Raw genomic sequence first — 19579 nt, forward strand, 5'->3', positions numbered from 1 at the left:
TTTTCATAAGCCATCTCCTGTTGTCGAATAGACACTGAGCAAATGAATGACTGTTACACTCCCATTTGATCGATGAGGAAAATGCCACTCAGGGAGAGGAGGCAAATTTCCTGAGGTTCCAAAGACAAAAAGGGATGAGCACAGAATAAGATCTCTGCAAATTTCTTGGCTGTCATTAGCCTTTAGGTCAGTGACAGAGTGCCGTGTGTAGTAGTAAAGTTGTAGCGTGCTTTTAGAAGGGTGCAGATGTTCTTGTTTTTGTTGATACAATCACATTGTTTTGTCTGGGACTCTGAAAAAGAGAAATGGGTTAGAAAATGTTGGCTTCTCATCCTTGGTCCTTCCTCACCCTCACAGATATGGACCCTTCCATCTGTAGCAGGAATAAGACAGCCCCAGCCTTCCCGTCTCATGAGATCAGTACTCATTCATTTCATTCCTGCCCACCTGTAGGTGATAAAGCACAGCATGATTTTCATGTCCTGCTTCATTGATTCTTGTGAAATTAGGTGTTTGAAGATAGAAACTCATGAAAGGAAGATGATTTTTAATATAAAGTGCAGCAGTTTTCTTAGCAGAGAAGGAAATTGAGGATTTTCTTCATTGAAAATCAAGAGAGATTTCAAGAGCATCTGTATTTCTCATGCGTAGATTAAAATGACAAAATTTAGAGGGATTACAGAAACACAAGGAAGATACCAGAAGTGTCTTTAAAGAGCTTTTCTAAGCCTGGGCATGTAAAGAGACTGTTATTTGACAGAGACCCTCTCCTCACCCATAGTCCCTCTCCTTAGGTTGGAAAGGGCCAGCGTTTCCCCTGTGTGCAGTCCTGGTGCTTCAAGTGAGTTGTGGCATAGGGCGGTGCCCATGGTGCTGCCTTCAGTTTGTCCATTCTAAGTAACCCCTGGCAGTCAAAGGGCGTGTGTTTTGCAACGGCATGAACCAGCCGCCATGCTCTCCGAGGTGTTTGCTCATCTCAGCTCATCCCGGCTCAGGTGATGGCAGAGCAGATAGTGGTGGCCAGAGGTCAGCCATGAATAGCAGGGAGCAACTGGAGTCAGCTGGGACCCAAGTGGCTAGGAGTTGCAGGTGGAATTCCCAGGACTTCCCACAGCTCATTCATTCAGCTAATAGTTCTCCAGCACCTGTGATGTGCTGGTGCTTCCGTTGTGAACAGAACCAAATCCCTGTCCTCATGAAGGTGACGTTCTAGTGGACATGAGAAATGATACACGCAGAAGCAGACCCAGGTCAGGACACATGAGTGCTGTCTACTTTGAAGTGCACAAGGTGAGATCCTTTGGGAAGGAATGTATGATACAGGAAAATGTGGGGGAGAGGATGGCCGTAGCCCAGGTCTTATTTGGGTCCCTGGGATGCACCTCGTGAAGTGTGGGTCCTTGGTTTGCACAGGAACAAATTCAAGAGAGAGCCACATTTCAGTAAATGTAGATTTATTCGGAAAGATATATACTCCGTAGACAGAGTGGGCTGTTTCAGAAGGCAAGAGAAAGGCCATGAGGCGTGGGGGTTGGGTGCTCCAGTTTAAAGTAAAAGTAGATACACACTCCACAGACAGAGTGTGGGCTGTCTCCCTCAGCAGAGAGAGCAGCCACGAGTTGTGCGGTTGTTAGTTTTTATGCGCTCAGTATCTTCATATGCTAATAAGTGGGAGGAATATTCCAACCGCTTTGGGGAAGGTGTTGGGATTCCCAGAAATTGGGCCACCACTCACCCTTTGACCTTTTATGGTCAGCCTTGAACCTGTCCTGGCACCTGTGGGAGTGCCATTAAGCATCCTGCTGTATTTCGGTGAGTGTGTATTGAAGCTCAAGATCTACTGGGAGTTGACTTTCCCACCGTCTTGTTGCTAATGGCTGTGCCATTGTTTTAATGGCTGTGCCCGGCCACCTTCCCTCCTGTCTCATGAAGGAGCTCTGGACTGATTGCACAGTTGCAGAGCAGGGGACAGAGTGGAAAGAACTTCATAAGTGGATGGTGGAAGGCAGTGTTGGCAGAAGAATTCTCAAGTCAATTACAAAGTAAGGGTTTTCTGTTTGCCGGGGGTTCCTGGTGTCACATTAGGGAACTGTGAGCCTTGGGTACTTCAGTGAGTGGGTGGCTCACTGTGTATACTGTGTTGCTTCTTAGGCGGCCCGAGGACAGTTGGCTTATAGGTGACCCATTCATTCAAGCAGGGGTCTCTTTGGGGATTTTCTGCATGTGAGGCTAACATGGGTCACATGGGGGGCAGGACCGGCCAGTCAAAGCTTGGTCCACAGTCACCTAGTGCCCTCAAGGCTTTCATCCCATGGATGCGTCACCTCCCCCTGGATGGGGATAAGGGCACAAGTGGTAGGGCAGCTTCTCAGTGGTGGAGGCATTGCTCTCCAGACCCAACACTCAAGAGCATGGACCCCTGGTGTTGGCCACAGTCTTGGCTAGATCAGGCTGTTGGGTAGCTGAGCTCATGAGATGTGGGTGCCATGCTTCCATTCTCACCAAGAGCTCTACTTTTGAAGGTTCTGGTCAGACAGCCACAAATACTCCCTAGCCCATAAACAAAGAACAGTCTCTTTCACTTGGGAAAGGGCACACAGAAGGAGAACGGATCATCCCGAGAGCAGCAGAGGCCAAATCAGTCCTGCCATCAGGGGTCTGATGGACGAGCCAGCTCAGTTCCTCTTACTAGTTGTTTACTTGGAGTATCTGGGGTATTTCGGTGACCTGCAAGTGTCAGGAAATAGTACACGAGGGCTTTGTATATTTTCTGGTCCGGTGTTAACTCACCCCATTGTAGCTGTCATGCAAGGAAACAAAACTTGGTGGACAACAGGCCAGGGCCTCTGCTCTCTGGTGGAGCCAGGAGATTACGGTGTTAAGTATGACTGCGAGGGCATCATATCTATGTTGAGAGGCCAGATGGCCTTACATAACTCTCATGCTGGATGTCTAAGCTGCAGAGGGAAACTGGATTCCATCCAGCTCTCCAGCCAAGGAGGAGATCAGACTTGACCTCCCCCGCCAACTGTGAGCTCTTTGCCTCCATTCACAGCAGCATCTATAGGAAAAAGCTGGGCTGCCACCTGCATTTCCGTGTAAACATCCGAGCAGCCACAGCAATGGCCTCGTGAGGGTTGGTGTGCCCAAGGAAGCGGTGTGTGGGACGGAGGGAGTAGTGCCGGGATCAGACACCGGGCGGGCAGGCAGGTAGTGACGACATCTGTGCAGCACAGGCGCCATGGAACTGAGCCAAAGGGAGGCGGGTTTTTGAGCAGGGAGCCTGGGCAGTGCCGTGTTGTTCGTAAGAAGATCCTGGGCTCTGGATCCACGAAGACGTTGGCTTGATTCCTGACCCCAACCCTCACCTTGGGCAAATGTTTGAAGCCTTCTGTGCCTCTGTTTCTTGGTGTCCCAATTGGGGACAATAGGAGCAATTACCTCTGAGACTCAGGAGGGACTTTATAGATGTCGTTTCATTACGCTCACAGCAGCCCACGAGCACGGTTCTAGGTCCCCCAGTTTACACGTGGCAGACGGGTAACCTTTTAATCAGTAATCACGCAGCTAAGAATGGTCATAATCAGCATTTGAATTTGATCCCTGTGTCCAGATTATTTCTATTCTCACCCAGCATTACTGGAAAACAAGTAAACTCAGAACAAACACTGCTGGGAAGTGGGTGCTTGAAACATGTTTGTCATTGGGCAGTGCTGAGTTCACGTTCCTCACAGCCCGTCTGAGGCTCCCTACGTCTCCGACTGCCCCTAGTGGGGTCTGCAGGGCTCTGGGCAGCTTCTCCTTGATCTCTACCCCAAGGCTCTCTGCTCTCTAGAGGTTGATACTCAAACCTGACTGCTCAGTAGAGCTAATGTCTAAAAACAAAAAAAAGGTTGGGAGGGTACGGCTCAGTGGTAGAGCATGTTCTTAGCATGCAAGAGGTCCTGGGTTCAATTCCCAGTATCTCCATTAAAATAAATAAAGCTAACTACCCCCCCCAAAAAAGGAAAGAAGTATTTAAAAAACAATAAACAGTACAAAGGCCCCACTCCAGGCTGGGGCGCACTATGTTTTAAAGGCTCCCAGATGCTTCCCATGTGCAGGAGGGTGAAAGCTACCCCTCTACACCTCTTCTCGTGAGCTTGTCAACTCACACCCATTAGCCTCTTGAAACAGGAAAAGTACTTGTCTCAGCATAGAACTTTCTCCTGATTTCTAGACTTTTATTTGCCTACTGGACATCTCTCCTGGAGCCTACAGACACCCAGCCAGAACTGAATCAGTTGTCTCCTCTCACGACTTGCTCCTCTTCCTGCCCTTCTTATTTCAGGGAATGGCACTATAATTTAGGACACTGCCAAAGCCAGAAAGCTGGCCGTCATCTTTGACCTCTTCCTGCCCTTCCATCACACCTGTGGCCAATCCGTCCACCTGCTGAAATGTTTTCTTCTCTCTCCTCCTGGCGGGGCCTCAGCAGGCCTTCACATGAATCTGCCAGTAGGTCTCCCTGCCTCTATCTTGTCTCTTTCTAGATCACTTTGCATGTCCCCTCTACCTCGGAGGCACACAGAGTCCTTTGTGATGTGTGGCTGTGATCTCTCCACCTGGTTGCTTCACCTGCCTCCCACACCCTGTACTCACTTCTAGACTATTTGCAGTTCCTGGAAGAGACCTGGCTCTCTTTGGCCTCCCTCCTTTGCATGTGCAGCTCCCCAGGTAGAAATGTCCATAACATTATACCTTCACCTGATCACTTCTAGGGCATCTCAGAACTCACCACAGTGGCTCCCTCCTCTGGGACAGCCCTGACTGCAGTTCTGGCTCTCTGCCCCGAGCACCCTCTGCTGACTGTTATCCAAGCCCCCTTAACACGCCTCCTCAGCCATCATTTCACGATGAGTCCTGTGCACCTAGGAGCTCCCGGAAGCAGGGACTGTGTCTTTTGTCTCTTTATTCTCAGAGCATGGTAGAGACTCAGGTATAACGGTGGAGGGAATAGTGGTTATTCTGGAATTTCTCTAGAGTTGGGGCCTAGGGTTAACAGTCTGGTTGGAAGAAGGGCTTAGGGTATTTACCCTGAAGCCACATTTTCAATTAACATTTCATGTTGTTTTTGTCTACTATTTCAAGTTACAAGTCTTAAAACAGAATGACGATTTCTAAAAATTACTTTACTGAAGATTGAGGAAAATGGCAGTTTTCCATATTTAAGAATATTATCTTAATTTTGTGTGACTGGGGTGGTGGAAAATAGAAATGCAGGGGCTACTAAAGCATTCTCATCCCCTTCCCCACCCTCAGGTCCTTCGGACAGAAGAGACAGAGGGATGTGAGGAGAAGGCTTGGAGGGTGGACCATGCACTGCTTTTAAATTATGACAGTTACTTCTGCTTTTATTAACTTTCTTTTTTAATGGAGGTACTGGGGCTTGAACCCAGGACCTTGTACATGCTAAGCACGTGCTCTACCACTGAGCTATACCCACTCTTCCCCCTGATATTTGTGTTTTTAGTAGGCATAATATGCTGGTAGCAGGTACTTTAGCATCAGACACAGTAACCTGCCTCTGACCATCACGTTAATACCTTTCCCCTGAGCTAGAGAACTACATAGTCTGTTTTCACAAGTTCAATAAGTTATCTAAATTTTCTTTTTTCTTAAAAAAAGGCATTAACTCATGTTTCTCTTCAGTATCGCCTATAAATAAAATGTGGTTTTGTTAATCATTTACCAAAGTGTTAAGTGTAATAAATATTAAGTACAGATTTCTGAAGCATCAGTTATCACTGGAGATCCACATTCTGCTGTTCTCTCTCTCTGTTCGTCACCTTACTTCTGGAGTTCTGGAAGCGGCGCCAGGCAGAACTTGGGTAAGAATGGGACATGGTTGAGCAGGAAGAACAAGCCCTTCCAGAATAGGAGGCACGGTGACCACACGTGGAGATAGATGAGATTACCCAGGAAATGCGGGCGCTGTTTAGATGCACTTTAGTCTGTTGACTTCTGGACTTGTCAGCCTTGGCTTCATGTTGGAATCACCAGGGGACCTCAAAAAATGTTGGTGCCTGGATTCCATCACTGCAAACTCTGATGGCACTTAGTGGCCTGGGGTGCATTCTGGCATAGGGAAGTTTTTAAAGCTCCTCTGGTTATTCTAATGTGCAGCCAAGGTGAAGGAGCACTGCTTGGAATGGTGGACACAGAAGAGAAGTGTGGTCCTTCATTCATAATAACAGTAAAAATGGGGAAATGAAAAAGACTGGTATAAACGTATAAGAAAAGAGGCATTGATTTTTATCCTTTCAAAACACCAATAAAAAAATGCAAAATAAAAATTAGCTGCTATGGCATGAATGTAGAAGGAAAGACACATTGGTTTTTATAGTTGACTCCCATTTTTTCACATGTGCATTCATTATTGCGGCCTCCTTTTCATCATAGACTAGGTGCCCCTTTGCCTTGAACTAAGTCCCAGTCACTGCTCCCCCTCCCGTTTGGGATGTGCACAAAGCAGCGTGGCTCTCATCCTAAAGTCAGAGAAGGGTAGGAGAAGCAGGGAAACCTTTGTTGATGTGCCATCAGTGTTTGAGCAGTGTTTGAGCTAGGCATTTTCTATAATTGGAAATGTAAATTTATTGCTGCCACTCCTGCTGCAAAATTAAAAAAATAAAACTATACATCTTTGTATTAACATTCCAGAGCTATGAAAAGATGGTTTTTTGAGTCATCTGTATTATTGCTTCTTTCCATCAGCTGAGATAATTTAGAGCTGATGGTACTTGCAGTCAGCAGCAGCAGGACAGTAGGTTGTGAGCATGAATAACACTTGGAAAGAAAATGCTTTTACTAGGAGCATCTGAAAATGTCTCCAACTATAGATTTTATAAATTGAATCACAGATCTACAGAATGTTGGCACTGAAAAGGTCTGGAGGGAGCAGGTCAAACTCCTCTGTTTATAAATGGAAAAAAATGAAGTTCAGCTACCAATAGAAAATGACATTTGTCTTTTACAATGTAATAAGCTTCTAATAATCCCCATTATGAATAGTTCTCATTGTTTACAACTGAAGTTGGGCGTAAAAGCATATGTTGGTAAAAGACTGTACATTCAGAAATGAAAGCTGAAACTTAGACAAAATTAGATGTTCATAATGTTTTTGAGTCCTGAAAAACAAAAACTTATATTGGCAGCATACAAAAAATACTGAAGAAAAGTATTTTGGTCATTTAAACTGCCAATTTTAAATTTAAAATTGCCAACTAATAAGTTTAAATTTTCATTGGAACATGCATGTTGAAAAATTGAAGATGAAGACTCATTTCATTTTATCGTTCTTCCTTATTTAAAAAATTGTTTAATCTTTTTTTAGTTATTTAATTGAAACATTTTACTTTAATTGCGAATGCATGCTCCATTGTTTAGAGCGGCCAGCGTTGTGGTAGTGAGACCTTGGGAATGAAGTTGCCTAAATACATATTTGAACAGAGTAGCTTGCTTCCTGGTAATCTTGGACAACTTAAATTCTCTGTGCCATAGTTTCCGATAAAATAAAATAAGAGAGTTGCTTCCTCATGACTGTGGTAAGGACAGGTCGAATTAATGTTCAGAATCTACTTGAAAGACTTCCAGGCACAGAGGAAGGGCCATGTACTTAGTTACAGCTATTATTATTCTATATCTGGTTTTATAATCCAGGTAAATCTTGAGTCTTACTGATTTCATCTCTAAAAAAAAATCTAATTATAACCTCTAAAAGGAAAACTCTAAAACTTCATAGTTGAAGCTAATTAACGCATAAAATTCAAACAAGAAACACACAGCGGAGACCAGTTAACTGCAGACACCTGTGAAAGTTCCTGTCCTGCACGGACTCTAAGCTGTCACTACAGTCACTTCTGAAATCAAAGGCAAGCTAAGGAATAGAGCTTTAAAGCTTGGCCTTGTCAGGTATCCAGACGCCTAAGCTCAGACCGTGACAGGGAAACAGTTTATTGTTCACATGTGCATTTCCAACAAATACTATTAAAATGAACACTGTATGTATTTTGTTGTGTGTTTTACATCGATAACAGAAAAGAAAAGAAAAAAAAAAGGAAAAAAACCCCATGCAGTTACAAATAAGGAGGCTGTGTCTGAAAATTATTATTTTTTTAAATTATGTTTAGGATTTAGTGACCAGTTAAGAGAAAAATCATTTCATTGGTGTAATCCCTTGATTGACTAAACTTGTTTTTTTAATTAGGAAGAAGAGCGTGTTTCCTTTACCACCTGGGGAAAGTGGGTACCTATAACCCTTTGTGCAAGTGCTCTTTTTCTGGGTAAGAACCTGCCACAGACTTTTTGAAATCTAATGTGAAATGCTGAGAAAACTGAAAATCAAGCTGGGAACTATGTAGTCTCGTAGAGAAAACTTTTACCAGAGAACATCTGAGCCTACACAGGGCGCCACTCTGGAGGTTCCACAGTCTCTTCTGCTCACAGTGCTTCCCCCAATTCTTTTCATCTCATTTGTTAAAATCAGATCAGTGGTTTAGGATTCTCCAGGGTCTGATTAAGAGACCAGATGGAGGTATTAAAAATTCTAAAATTTTCCAATAATAACAACCAAGGTAAAATGTCTAAGAATAGCCTAACAAAAGGATAGTAGGAACTAACAACAAAAATAATAAGAACTACTGAAAGATATAAAAGATGCTTTAATCACATGATTTTAGATTAAAAGATCATATCTCCAAAATATCAGAAGTTATAAAATTGATTTGGGATTTATTGTGAATAAAATCATATTAGTAATATAATAATTAATAAGATAATGAGAGTTTTACTAGTTCAAGAATAGCCAGATTAGAAAATAGGACAGGAAGTCCAGATATGGGCCCTGATATCAATAATAATTTAATATAAGAGATGGAAGGCATGACAAATCAGGGAGATAAATAAAAGATATTCAGTAAATGGAACACTTGTTAGCTACTTGGGGGGAAAAGAAAAGATTGAAATCATACAGTGAACCATATATTGTGATAAAGTCCAGAAACATTTAAAAAAGTTACACAATTAGAAAAAAACTAGAAATAAATATGGATGAATATACAACCTCTAGATGAACAGTAAGTTTCAGAGGAAAATATATAAAGATTTCCATGCATCGGAAGCATCCTAATTTTAAACGAAACACCAGAGGATGTTATTTGTTTCCAAATCTGACAAGGGGCTAATTCCTTCAATACATAGAGAGTTCAGATCACTTCAAAGGTAACATCAAAAAATCTCAGGAGCGTAGAAGGCAGAGAAGATGAACACACATTCACAAAGGAAAAAATAGATGTCACGCTCCAATGGTAATTCAGTCAGTGCACATCAAAATGAAGTAGTTTTCCACCTCTTGAGTGACACAGTTCTGTTTATGAGGATGAAGTGCCAGTGATCACCAATCCCATGCCTAGGTTACTGGATATTTTTTGTGAAGTATGGTTGATTTACAATGCTGTGTTAATTTCTGGTGTACTCCTCAAGTCTTCTTAGATAGCAGTCTGGCAGTTCATATCAAGAGTCAAAAATATTCATAGGCTTTAATCCACTCATTCAGCTTTGAAAAACTTTTAATCAGGAAGTATTTCAAAAAGTCAGGGAAATGTCAGTATGGATGCAAGTCACAGACATAGTTTTCTATGTAGATATATATAAAATCTCAGCCAAAATATTCTTCCACCCTTCACATAGTAGAATATTATGCAGCCATGAAAAAGTGTGTCCATGAGAATATTTTATGACATGTCAAAGTGTTGTGCTTATGATAGGCTTGAGAATAAAATTAATATATAAAATGATTTGTAATATACAAACAATGCACAGTTCTGAAGGAATTATGTCTATAGGTAGAAGCATTTTTCTTATTTTAGTGTTTATTCATTTTCAGAGTTGGAGTCGTTTGATAGTAGGTGACAAAATCAATCTCCAATGTGTTTAAACAACAACCAAAGAATGGGGATGCATGGGATTTATTGGTTCCTGTAAATGAAAACCTCAGGTCTGAGGTCTGGCTTCAGTCAAGGAGAGATACTGTAGCCCAGATGATGTCAAGGGCTGGTTTTGTCCTGTCTTCATTCTGTGTCCAAAGATGTCTCAGCATGCTGCTTCTAGGCACTCAGCATCCCAGATCACACATCCATCCAAACCAAGAGAGGTCTCTTTTGCCAGCTTCCTCTCTTGATAGAGGAAGCTTATCATTCACATGGGCACCAGCACGTATCTCCTCACATAATAGTGGCTCTTCCTGGGTTATTTGCCAATTCACAAATCATGTGCGAGGCCAATAGAATGAGGGGTATTATTTGTCTTAAACCAACTGAGATCTACCTCTGGTGCTTCAGAAAGAGTGGGTCAATCGAGCTTAAATCACAGGACTAAAAACAGAAGGCAGGTTATTTATCCTAAAGCAAATTCTGGGTCCTCTCCTAAGACTGGGGACAGATACAGGACAGCAGTTCTGTCCACTACTGAGTACTTTCAAATTTTCTTTAATGAGCAAATATTAAAGTTATGATCAGAAAAGATGATAAGTAAGAAGAAACTTGAGGAAGGAGAATGGAAAGCTTTCCTGTTTTGTAAGAAATACTGAACCCATTAAGTGCTTGGAAGAAAAATGGAAATGTGTCAAGTTTGTAAAAGTTCTGAAATGAATTAGAATTGATTTCACAGACCATGTAGGAGACAGTGCTATACAGTTAGTGTGTCTTTGGGCTCTTTGAGTATTTCAGTTCTTTCACTTAATAGATGCTTCATTTGGGGCAAATTGCATCATCTCCACATGGCTCTATTTCCTCATTTGTAAAAGAGATATAATATTACATTCCCCACAGAGTGATTGTGAGGATTTAGAAAAATAGATGTGTGCTGAAGCAATAGTAAGCATTTAAGGAATCTTAACTATTATGATTACTTAATACATAATTAAAAAATTATTATGCAGACTTTTTAAAAATGCATACTATTTAAATGGCCTATATGTGCTGTACAAGAGAGGAAGGCTTAATATACCTTCTATAATACATTTTTCTCAGCCTTAACTAATTTTCACATTTAATCACACACACACCAAAAAGTTATTCCTTCCACAAGCATGAAGCCTTAACTGTGAAGAAAAGGATGATGAAAGAGAGTAGAGGAGGAAATAAAATGCTTTCTCTACAAACTTATGGCTTAAAAACTAAGAAAAACACCTTTTTAAGACTTTGGTCACCATATTCATAGCTAATACTTAGGTAGAGTTTTTCACATGCCTGTGGTTAATGTTCTAATTGTTTTCACAATTAGTAAATCATTGACTCATCACAATAGTCCTATAAATTGCTATTATTATCCCCCCATTATATGGGTGAGGAGATTGAAGCCCCTAGAGGTTAAGAAATTTGCACAAGGCCCCACGGCTAGCATCAGAGCTGGGATCCAGATCAGGAGTTTGGCTCCAGGAGAGGCTTGTAAACACTCCCTCTGCTCTCCCCTGCAGGTGCAAGCCAGCTTCCTGCTATTACTGTAAGTAACATGATGTGGTTCACTTAGTCTTGAAATTCACATTCTTTGTAGCTTTCTCTCTGGGGCAGCCATCAGGAGCAGCCAGGGACACTGAGTACATGCTTCTGGACTATGACCAAGAAGGTAGATGGAAGGAAAACAGTTTAAAAATGGGATCTTTAATGTGCATTCTTCAGTGGCCAGAAAATAACCTGCCTAGTGAGGAACTGAAACCCTATCAGCCACGTGAAAATTATGCTTCCGACACCCCCGTTGCCCTTGGGTCCACACAGTCAGAACTACAACGGATCAGGGACATGAATCTTGTGCAAATGCAGGGAGTAGGAGTACCTGCCATTTTAAGATCTCAAGGAGTATGAGAAGCATGTGAAGCTTTCATCAGCAGAGACCTGCTGTCACTTCCACTATTTCCCTCAGGGCATGTCCGCAGCTTCACTGGTCCTATTCAGAATGAAGACGACAGCTAGCACCTGCTGACCCCTGAATCAGTGATAGGTTCTCCCTTGGAAGGAAGCATATCCCCTTCATTGGTTACAACTAGTTCATAACCTAAGTACTTCTATAGATGTAGAAGGGATACTTTCATTGGTTCTGCTATCACAGACTTGTCTCCAAAAGAACATGCCACCAGTTACTCCATTTTCACCCATTTAAAGATATACTTAACAGGCTTCCTTCGTTAGTGCAGTTTTAGGTTTACAGAAATAGTCACAGAAATTGGAGTTCCCATATATTCCCTATGCCCTGCACACAGCTGCTCCTGCTGTCAGCATGTTACATTAGTGGATGCACTCATTCTTTTTGACATCCTTCATTCCTCCTCCCCTAAAGTTTAACATGCCTGATATTCACGTCTCTTGTGGCATTTACGTGCGATTTACATCACTTCTCACGTTTATGTGAGGTTTACAGCACATGCATGTTGTCTGTTTAAGCGTGGGGTGGGGCAAGTTTTCTGTGTAAAAATACGATCATTAGTGAGTCTCATGCTGCTGGGTTTTTGGGTTGTCAGGTCCTGTTGACCATTGCTTGAGTTATTGGGATCATTGTCTATGGACTTTCAGTGTTCATTGTATTTTCTGCAAAACTTCCCAAGAACCTGAATGGAAGAGACCCAATCCAGAAGTACCTGACTGTGCAGGTGGGCCACGCCCATCACTGCTTCCCTCATCAGTTTTATCATCATCGTGACCCTGAACGCCATACATGAGAAACCGGCAATCATGATGACGGACTCTGGTAAGCTCCTCCTGCAGCTGAGGTCATTTCTACACCAGTTTTAGAACCAGGTCAAAACAGAGACTGTGTCTCTTAGGCACTTCAATTCCAGTACATTACAGTCTTTAGAAAACTTCAAGTGTAAACGTATTTTCTCTAGCCTATGTGAGAAGTGAATTAGCTCCAGCTTTGCATTAGTGAAAGGGACAAAGGAAGCATTAGAATGTCCAAGCTCTGTGTAAACAGGTCAGTGCTTAATAATAATTTCAATTACATTAGATCATGTACCCTATTGTTGAAAGTAAATAGTCTTTGTATTGCAAATAAGTGGAAGATGGTCGTGGTTCCAGTGGCACACTTGCTTGTGTGTTACAGAGAGGACAAGTAATCACAGTGTTATATGTCTTCCCCCCATGCTTTTCTTGTTAGTGTAGCTCCATTCTCATCAGCTGTGGCTTCTTTAATAAATGTTTCTTCTCTCTGGCTTGTATCCCAGCCAGCGGCTTAGCGGCCCAAGTTAAGTGCTTCCCACACGCTGCATGTGGCTGGGTGGTTCTCCCAGTGGTCTGCTCAGTGGTCATCTTCTGAAAACACTAAGACCAATTCAAATTCAGAACTAGGAGGATGACCCGTTTTATGTTCCCCAAATGCTTCTAGCAAGTTGCCCCGTGCTTTGTTTGTTTTCTTCAATAGTCCTACCTTACTGCCGTTCAGGGAGACAAGAGAATATCAATTAGCAGGATGTATAGAAGTAGCTTTCTGTCAACTTACACCTGACAGAGGACAGTTCTTGCCCATTGGATACAGTTGTGCTTATAAATTTTAAGGAACGGGTGACTTTTTTTTTTTTTGCCTTGTGGGATATTACGTTCATAATGGGATAAACTCTTACCACAGTGTGTACACTTGGAATTAGCATAGTAGCTATGTTAAGGAATTCAAAACAGCTTAAATGAAAACACTGAATTGTGTGTGTGTATATATATATATACACATATTTGGCATGTTAACTCATGTGTCCGTGGCTTTGATTAGGATCTAAAAGCCATTCACAGTTTTACAGACTATACTTTTCTTTATTCTAACTGCAGAGTTCCCAAGGACCAGACTGACTATGAGAACAACCTAGCCATGAAGGTGTTCTTGTTCCAGTTTGTCAACTACTTCTCCTCGTGTTTCTACATCACATTCTTTAAGGGCAGATTTGTGACTTATCCAGGAGATCTGGTGTATTGGCTGTGAAAATACAGAAATGAAGACATGTGAATACAGCTTTGTGTTCTGACAGTCGAAGCTGTTTCAGATTTTCTCTTAGTTTCCCAATGAAGAGTGTCTTTACTCTCTGTTCCTTAGATTTTTTTAGGCATAAAATAATGACTTTATTTCATGTTAGAGCTATCTAAAATTTAAATGAGATTTTCTTTCTAATATTCCAGTGTCACCCAGGTGGCTGTCTCCTTGAACTGATGACACAGCTGACAATAATCATGGGAGGACAGTCAATCTGGAATAACGTACAAGAGGTGTTACTTCCTTGAGGACTAAGTCATGTGATCTTTGTGTGAGAACAGCCCACCCATCCAAGTCATTTTCCTGCATGCCCATCTCTAGAACAGGGGAGACTCTCTGCTTATTAAAGCTCTCCAGATAAGATGATCCAGCCAAAAGTGTAAACGTACCTTCTGTTTAATAATTATGCTTAAATACCTTCTTTTTTATGTTTAACTTAAATCCTCATGTGCTATAGTTTCTGCTTATTAGCCCATCACTGGGGACTGACTGATCAGAGCCCTTTGAGAGATGGCTCTTCTTGGGACCGTGAACTAAGTTTTCCCACAACTTCCTGCAACTTTCTCCTCCTTTTATACATGCATTTAAAAATCCATAACACGAATTTGTTGAGTGTCTAGTATGTGCTAGTCAGTGTATTAAATGTTGTACATATATGTGTGTGTGTGTGTGTGTGTGTACAATTTAATCACCCAAACAATCCTTATTCTTGTCTTCCTTTTGCAAATGAAGATCCTGTGGCTTAAAGAGGGTAAATGATTTGCCCAAGCTCTCATTGCCAATAAGAGACAACTGTGGGACTCGGATGTAAGACCCTATCTCACGGAATCCATGTTCTTCTAAGAACAGAGACTCTCTTGTGGTCTTAAGGCACAATGTTACATAATATTTTAAGAAATACTTGTCTAAAATAATAACTACAGAGGTTTTGACTTACTGTTCTCTTCCTAAAAATGAGAAAAGCAGATGTTAGCAAAGGTCACACTGTCCTTTTGTTGTTCACATAAGCCCAATCCCATATCAAAGTGGACAGTCCAGTGTTATCTGCAATTTCTGAACATTTCAAGGAGCTTACTGTATTCGCTTTCTGTTGATGTTGCAACAAGTATCCCCAAACGTCATGGTAGTAGGAAGAAAAAAGAAAAAGTCCCCACTAAACAACACAAATTTAACCTTGTAGTGTTCTTGAACGCAGAAGCCTGCTGAAGTCAAAGTATTGGCACGGCTGTTTGTGAAGGCCTCAGGGGAACCTGTGTCTTTGACTTTTCTGGCTTCCAGAGGCCACCTGTGTCTCTTGGCCTGTGACCTCTTTTCTCTCTCTCAAGGTCAGCATGGTTGTGTGCCTCTGACTCTGATCCTGTGGTCACATCTCCTCTCCTCTCTCCCCTCTTCTGCCTCCCTCTTCCTCCCATAACGACCCTGGTGATTACACTGGGCTCACCTCTATAATCCAGCTCGTCTATCTTAGAGTCAGCTGGTTAGCAACCTTAAGTGCATCTGCAAACATAGGCCCCCTTTGCCAGGGAATCTGACCTCTTCCTATGTTCTGGGGATAAGGACATTGACATATTGGGGGGGAACGTTTTTCTGCCTACCACACTAATCTTTTTAAGATAATTTCTGGCTTTGCGTTTCTGTTCTCATGAAACTGTTATTCTCTCTTCTGTCTTGCCTTCCACACCAGCATTCTGCTCCTGCCCAACCTAACTGCAGAGCTCACCCCTCTCTGTGGTGTCCCCCAAAACCACTTACACAAGCAGGTCTTACTGTTGTTTGGAGCATGGAGGAGAAACTCAAACAACTTGAATTTTGAAATAAAAAACCTCCATCATTTTAAAGTCTTCCATGTTACTATAAAAAATTTTATTTTTTTAACTTCATTTTTTAATTTTTAAACTATTTTAAACTTTGTAATTTTTTTAAACTTTACTTTTTTTCTTATCATCCTTCATTGTAGGCTCCAGAAACCTGCTCTTCTGCCCACCGCATCCAAGTTCCCTTTCATTGTTTCTCCTCCCTTTCCTAACCTTCCTTCTCTCTCCCTTATTACCAAGTTTCTGTCCATTCTGTTTATAGGGCAGTTAAATTATTTTTTCTTTCTTTCTTTCTTTCTTTATTTCTTTCTGTTTTTGCAGAGTGAACACCTTTGGGTGTCAGTGCGTCCTGCCACATTTCTTCACAAGGGCTTCATCTTTCAGCTTCAGTGTGGATTACTGGGGTCTGTCCCTAAACAAAGGCATTTCCCTTGTCCCCCAGCTCACCACGCCCCTCAAGAAAAAGATTCTGATCTCCGCTGTGAAATGAATCTTTTTTTCCATCCTGTGCAGTAGACAACTCTTACCCTGAGCTCACATTCAGATATTTCCAGAGGAGTAAAAGTAGCTCGTGTGCAAATAATACTACTTTTCTCTGTGAAAAGAAATAGATCAGATAGAGGAAACACTTAACTCAGATTACGCAAAAGCATTTCCTGAAGGAAATAGGTTAAATATTTAACAGTAAATTTTGTTGAATCTGGTTATCAGTGAGCTACTTTTACCAATCAAGAAGGATATATTTCCTAAATTGGTACTGAGAAATTCATGTGGAATGAAACTTGCTCACATGAACTAGTTTAAAGTAAAGGATGCATTATAGTATCTGTGGTCTGTTTATACCTTCGCTTAAGTAAGCACATTGTTGTAGGTTCCAGTGAGCTGAACTTTGCCTCCATGTATTTCTACTATGGGCTAAAATATTTAGGGAATCTATTTTGAATTATGTTCCCCTTGTTTGAAAACCAGGAATGCTGAATGGTAGCCAAGTTCGAGGGTGGCTTGTGTTTTCCTCAGTGCCTCTTCTCTTTGTATAAGGTGCCAGTTTCCTTCTTAATTTTCCATGTAAAATCCTAACATACCAAAGATCTAACAATTACTCGTGCTGCACCAAAACTATACCCATCCTCAAAAATACATAGGAAGGGAAAAGAAAACTTATCAAAGCTAGGGACTATTTTCATGCTATTTAAATATGTCTAAAGGAACATAATGAAATGAATTTCACCATATCTCACCTGCCTCCACCCCCCCAATCCCATGTGGGATTCTTGAGTAGGATTCTTGGAGCAGTGATGCCGTGATCCAGGCTCCCTCTGGGGTCCCCCCAGCACTTGATCGGCACGTGGTATAAAGTAGGTCTCAGTCCGAGCCAGCTGAGTGAGTGAGTGACTCACAGGCATCGAATGCGTAACATCAGTGAATTAACAGCATTCTCTGTAGGACTCAGAGAATAAGCTGAGTGCCCTGTGGCCTTCCCAACCTCACATACTATTTTGATGTTGGGGTCATTTCTGGGAATGTTATTCTGTACTTGACAAAAGGCTAGTAAAATTCCAGGGTTAAGCAACTTGCCCTAGGGAGATTTTATGATAAAATATTAAGAAAAATAGTTAAATGTCCAAAATGACACAGCATTGTCCTTTGGTGTTTAGATAATGTATGGCTGTAATTTTCTTACTTTATATGTTTTCTACATTTTCCACCGTGTGTATGCACTACTATATAATAAGAAAAAGCAAATGTTTAAAAGAGAAAATCTCTCTTCTCCGGATATGATTTGATTAGAGGGTGAGTCAGATACATTTAATAAGAGAATCTTAAATACATGTGTCCATAACTCACTCTTGAAATTCAGGAACAGGAAACTCAGGAATGAAATAGATTAAGAGAATCAAAGATACTTGTATTCAAGATTAGCAAGTAGGAGTGTCCTCAACAGAAATGGTTATAATCTATAATTCAGGGATTATATGTGATACTGAAGGTACAAAGACAACATGAAGTAGAAGTAGAAAATGCCACGTGGCAAGCACTGAGTAAAGGGCAATTTACTATGATTATGCCAATATGTTTGGTCAATTCCCAAGCAAATGATTGTGTAACCCCTGTTAGAGGGAGAAAGCTTCCAGCCTTGGCTGGAGAGGGGGAAGGATTCACTGTCTGTATTTTTCAAAATGTCTACAGGTGCTTCTCCTGTGCAAATTGATATCCCTGCACGAGAACCATAACCCAACAGAAAACCCAAAAGACCGAGGACAATGATGGGTAGACGACAGCCCAAACTTTTCTGCCACAGATGAGTGGTTCCACTGAGGAAGACTGAGCAAGAGGCTCAGATTCTTAGCTAAGGACAAGCATGTCGGGACTTCTAATACGACCTAATGCCATCGATGGGGGAGGGCAGTTCAGCACAAGAAGGGAGCGCCAGGTGAGTTAACATGGAAGTTTCATCCCGAATCCAAACCGTAATGGATTTGGGTCCCGGAGGGTTAAAGCCCTGCTTCCCTGGGGCATGGACCGGATTCCACAAGAGGCTGAGACAGGAAGTATGAGGCAGAGAAAAACTCCCCCAGGAGACTCCCGTGTCTGGGTGCCAGGAAGGGTGATGGACGAGCGTGGTCTCAGTGCCACCCGCACCGCAGGGGCCCGAGGGGCTGTGGAGCTGCGCGCTCCCGGCCGAACCTCAGACCTGACTGCAGCGCTCTGGGCTGCGGCCTGGGGAGCGGCTTCAGCAGCAGTCTGTCCCCGTCCTTCTCGTAGGTGCTGCAGTGACCCCCACCCCTGTGGCCACGGTGTTCCCAAGCCAAGGGTCTAAGTGACTTCAACCCTATTTACAGGTGGCCACAGCCGGTTAGCCTGTGCTGCTCAAAAGGAAGATCCCACATGGGGTTTTGATGTGTTAGGGGGGATTGTTAATACCTGGCCTGCTTTGAATCATTTCATCCAGACAGCTGCCTGGGCAGTGGAAGTTTCATCTCCCAGTTTTATTTCAACTTATTTGTTGAAAGTATAGTTGGTTTACAATATTGTGTTAATTCTTGGTGTACAGCATAGTGATTCACTTATACATATATATATATATATATATATATATATATATATATATATATATATATATATATATATTCCTTGTCATATACTTTTCCACTATAGGTTATTAAGTAATTGAATGTAGTTCCCTGTGCTATACAGTAGGATCTTGTTGTTTGAAACAAAAATTGCTAAACAAAGTAACAAAGTAAGCAGACTAAACCTAGCCATGTATATGACAGAGTTGAGTTTATCTCAGTATTTAAATGTGGTTTTGATCTCCAGGATCACTTTATCAACTTATCATAAGTAAAGGGCCTGTGGACCACTTCTCAGAAAAATGTTTTAAAATCATGAGATTTAGAGAATAAAGAAGGAAGATAATTATACTGAAAAGCAGATATCAAAATATAGAAATGGGCATTTGTGATACAGTAATATCTGAATTATTGGAAGAACGTGTTGAATAAGAGGATCCAGTGATGGGTCTACTAACCACAACATTCTGCCACAGCAGTGAGTGTCAATCATCTTCTGAGATCTGCAACAATTGCATTTTGAATGTAAATAAAGTAAAATAACAAATAAGTCATGAAGTGTGGATTCAGATTCAGGGGTATCTCGAGTCCATATCCCCACCACTTCCCCGAGCTCCCTGCTCTTCCCCTAATGTCATTGAAAGAAAT

At 41.9% G+C, this 19579-nt stretch overlaps 1 long non-coding RNA gene across 1 annotated transcript in view; it reads left to right on the top strand.

Annotated features, from left to right (window-relative positions):
- LOC140694625 (uncharacterized) overlaps positions 1-18281 on the top strand; it is a 39468-nt gene extending 21187 nt beyond the window's left edge. The window contains exon 3 of the long non-coding RNA XR_012070205.1: positions 18048-18281. This is a non-coding gene — a long non-coding RNA (uncharacterized lncRNA). The remainder of the gene's footprint in view (positions 1-18047) is intronic.
- Positions 18282-19579: the final 1298 nt, after the last annotated feature.

Source organism: Vicugna pacos, unplaced genomic scaffold (genome assembly GCF_048564905.1).
Source record: "Vicugna pacos unplaced genomic scaffold, VicPac4 scaffold_66, whole genome shotgun sequence".
NCBI classification, from domain to species: domain Eukaryota; kingdom Metazoa; phylum Chordata; class Mammalia; order Artiodactyla; family Camelidae; genus Vicugna; species Vicugna pacos.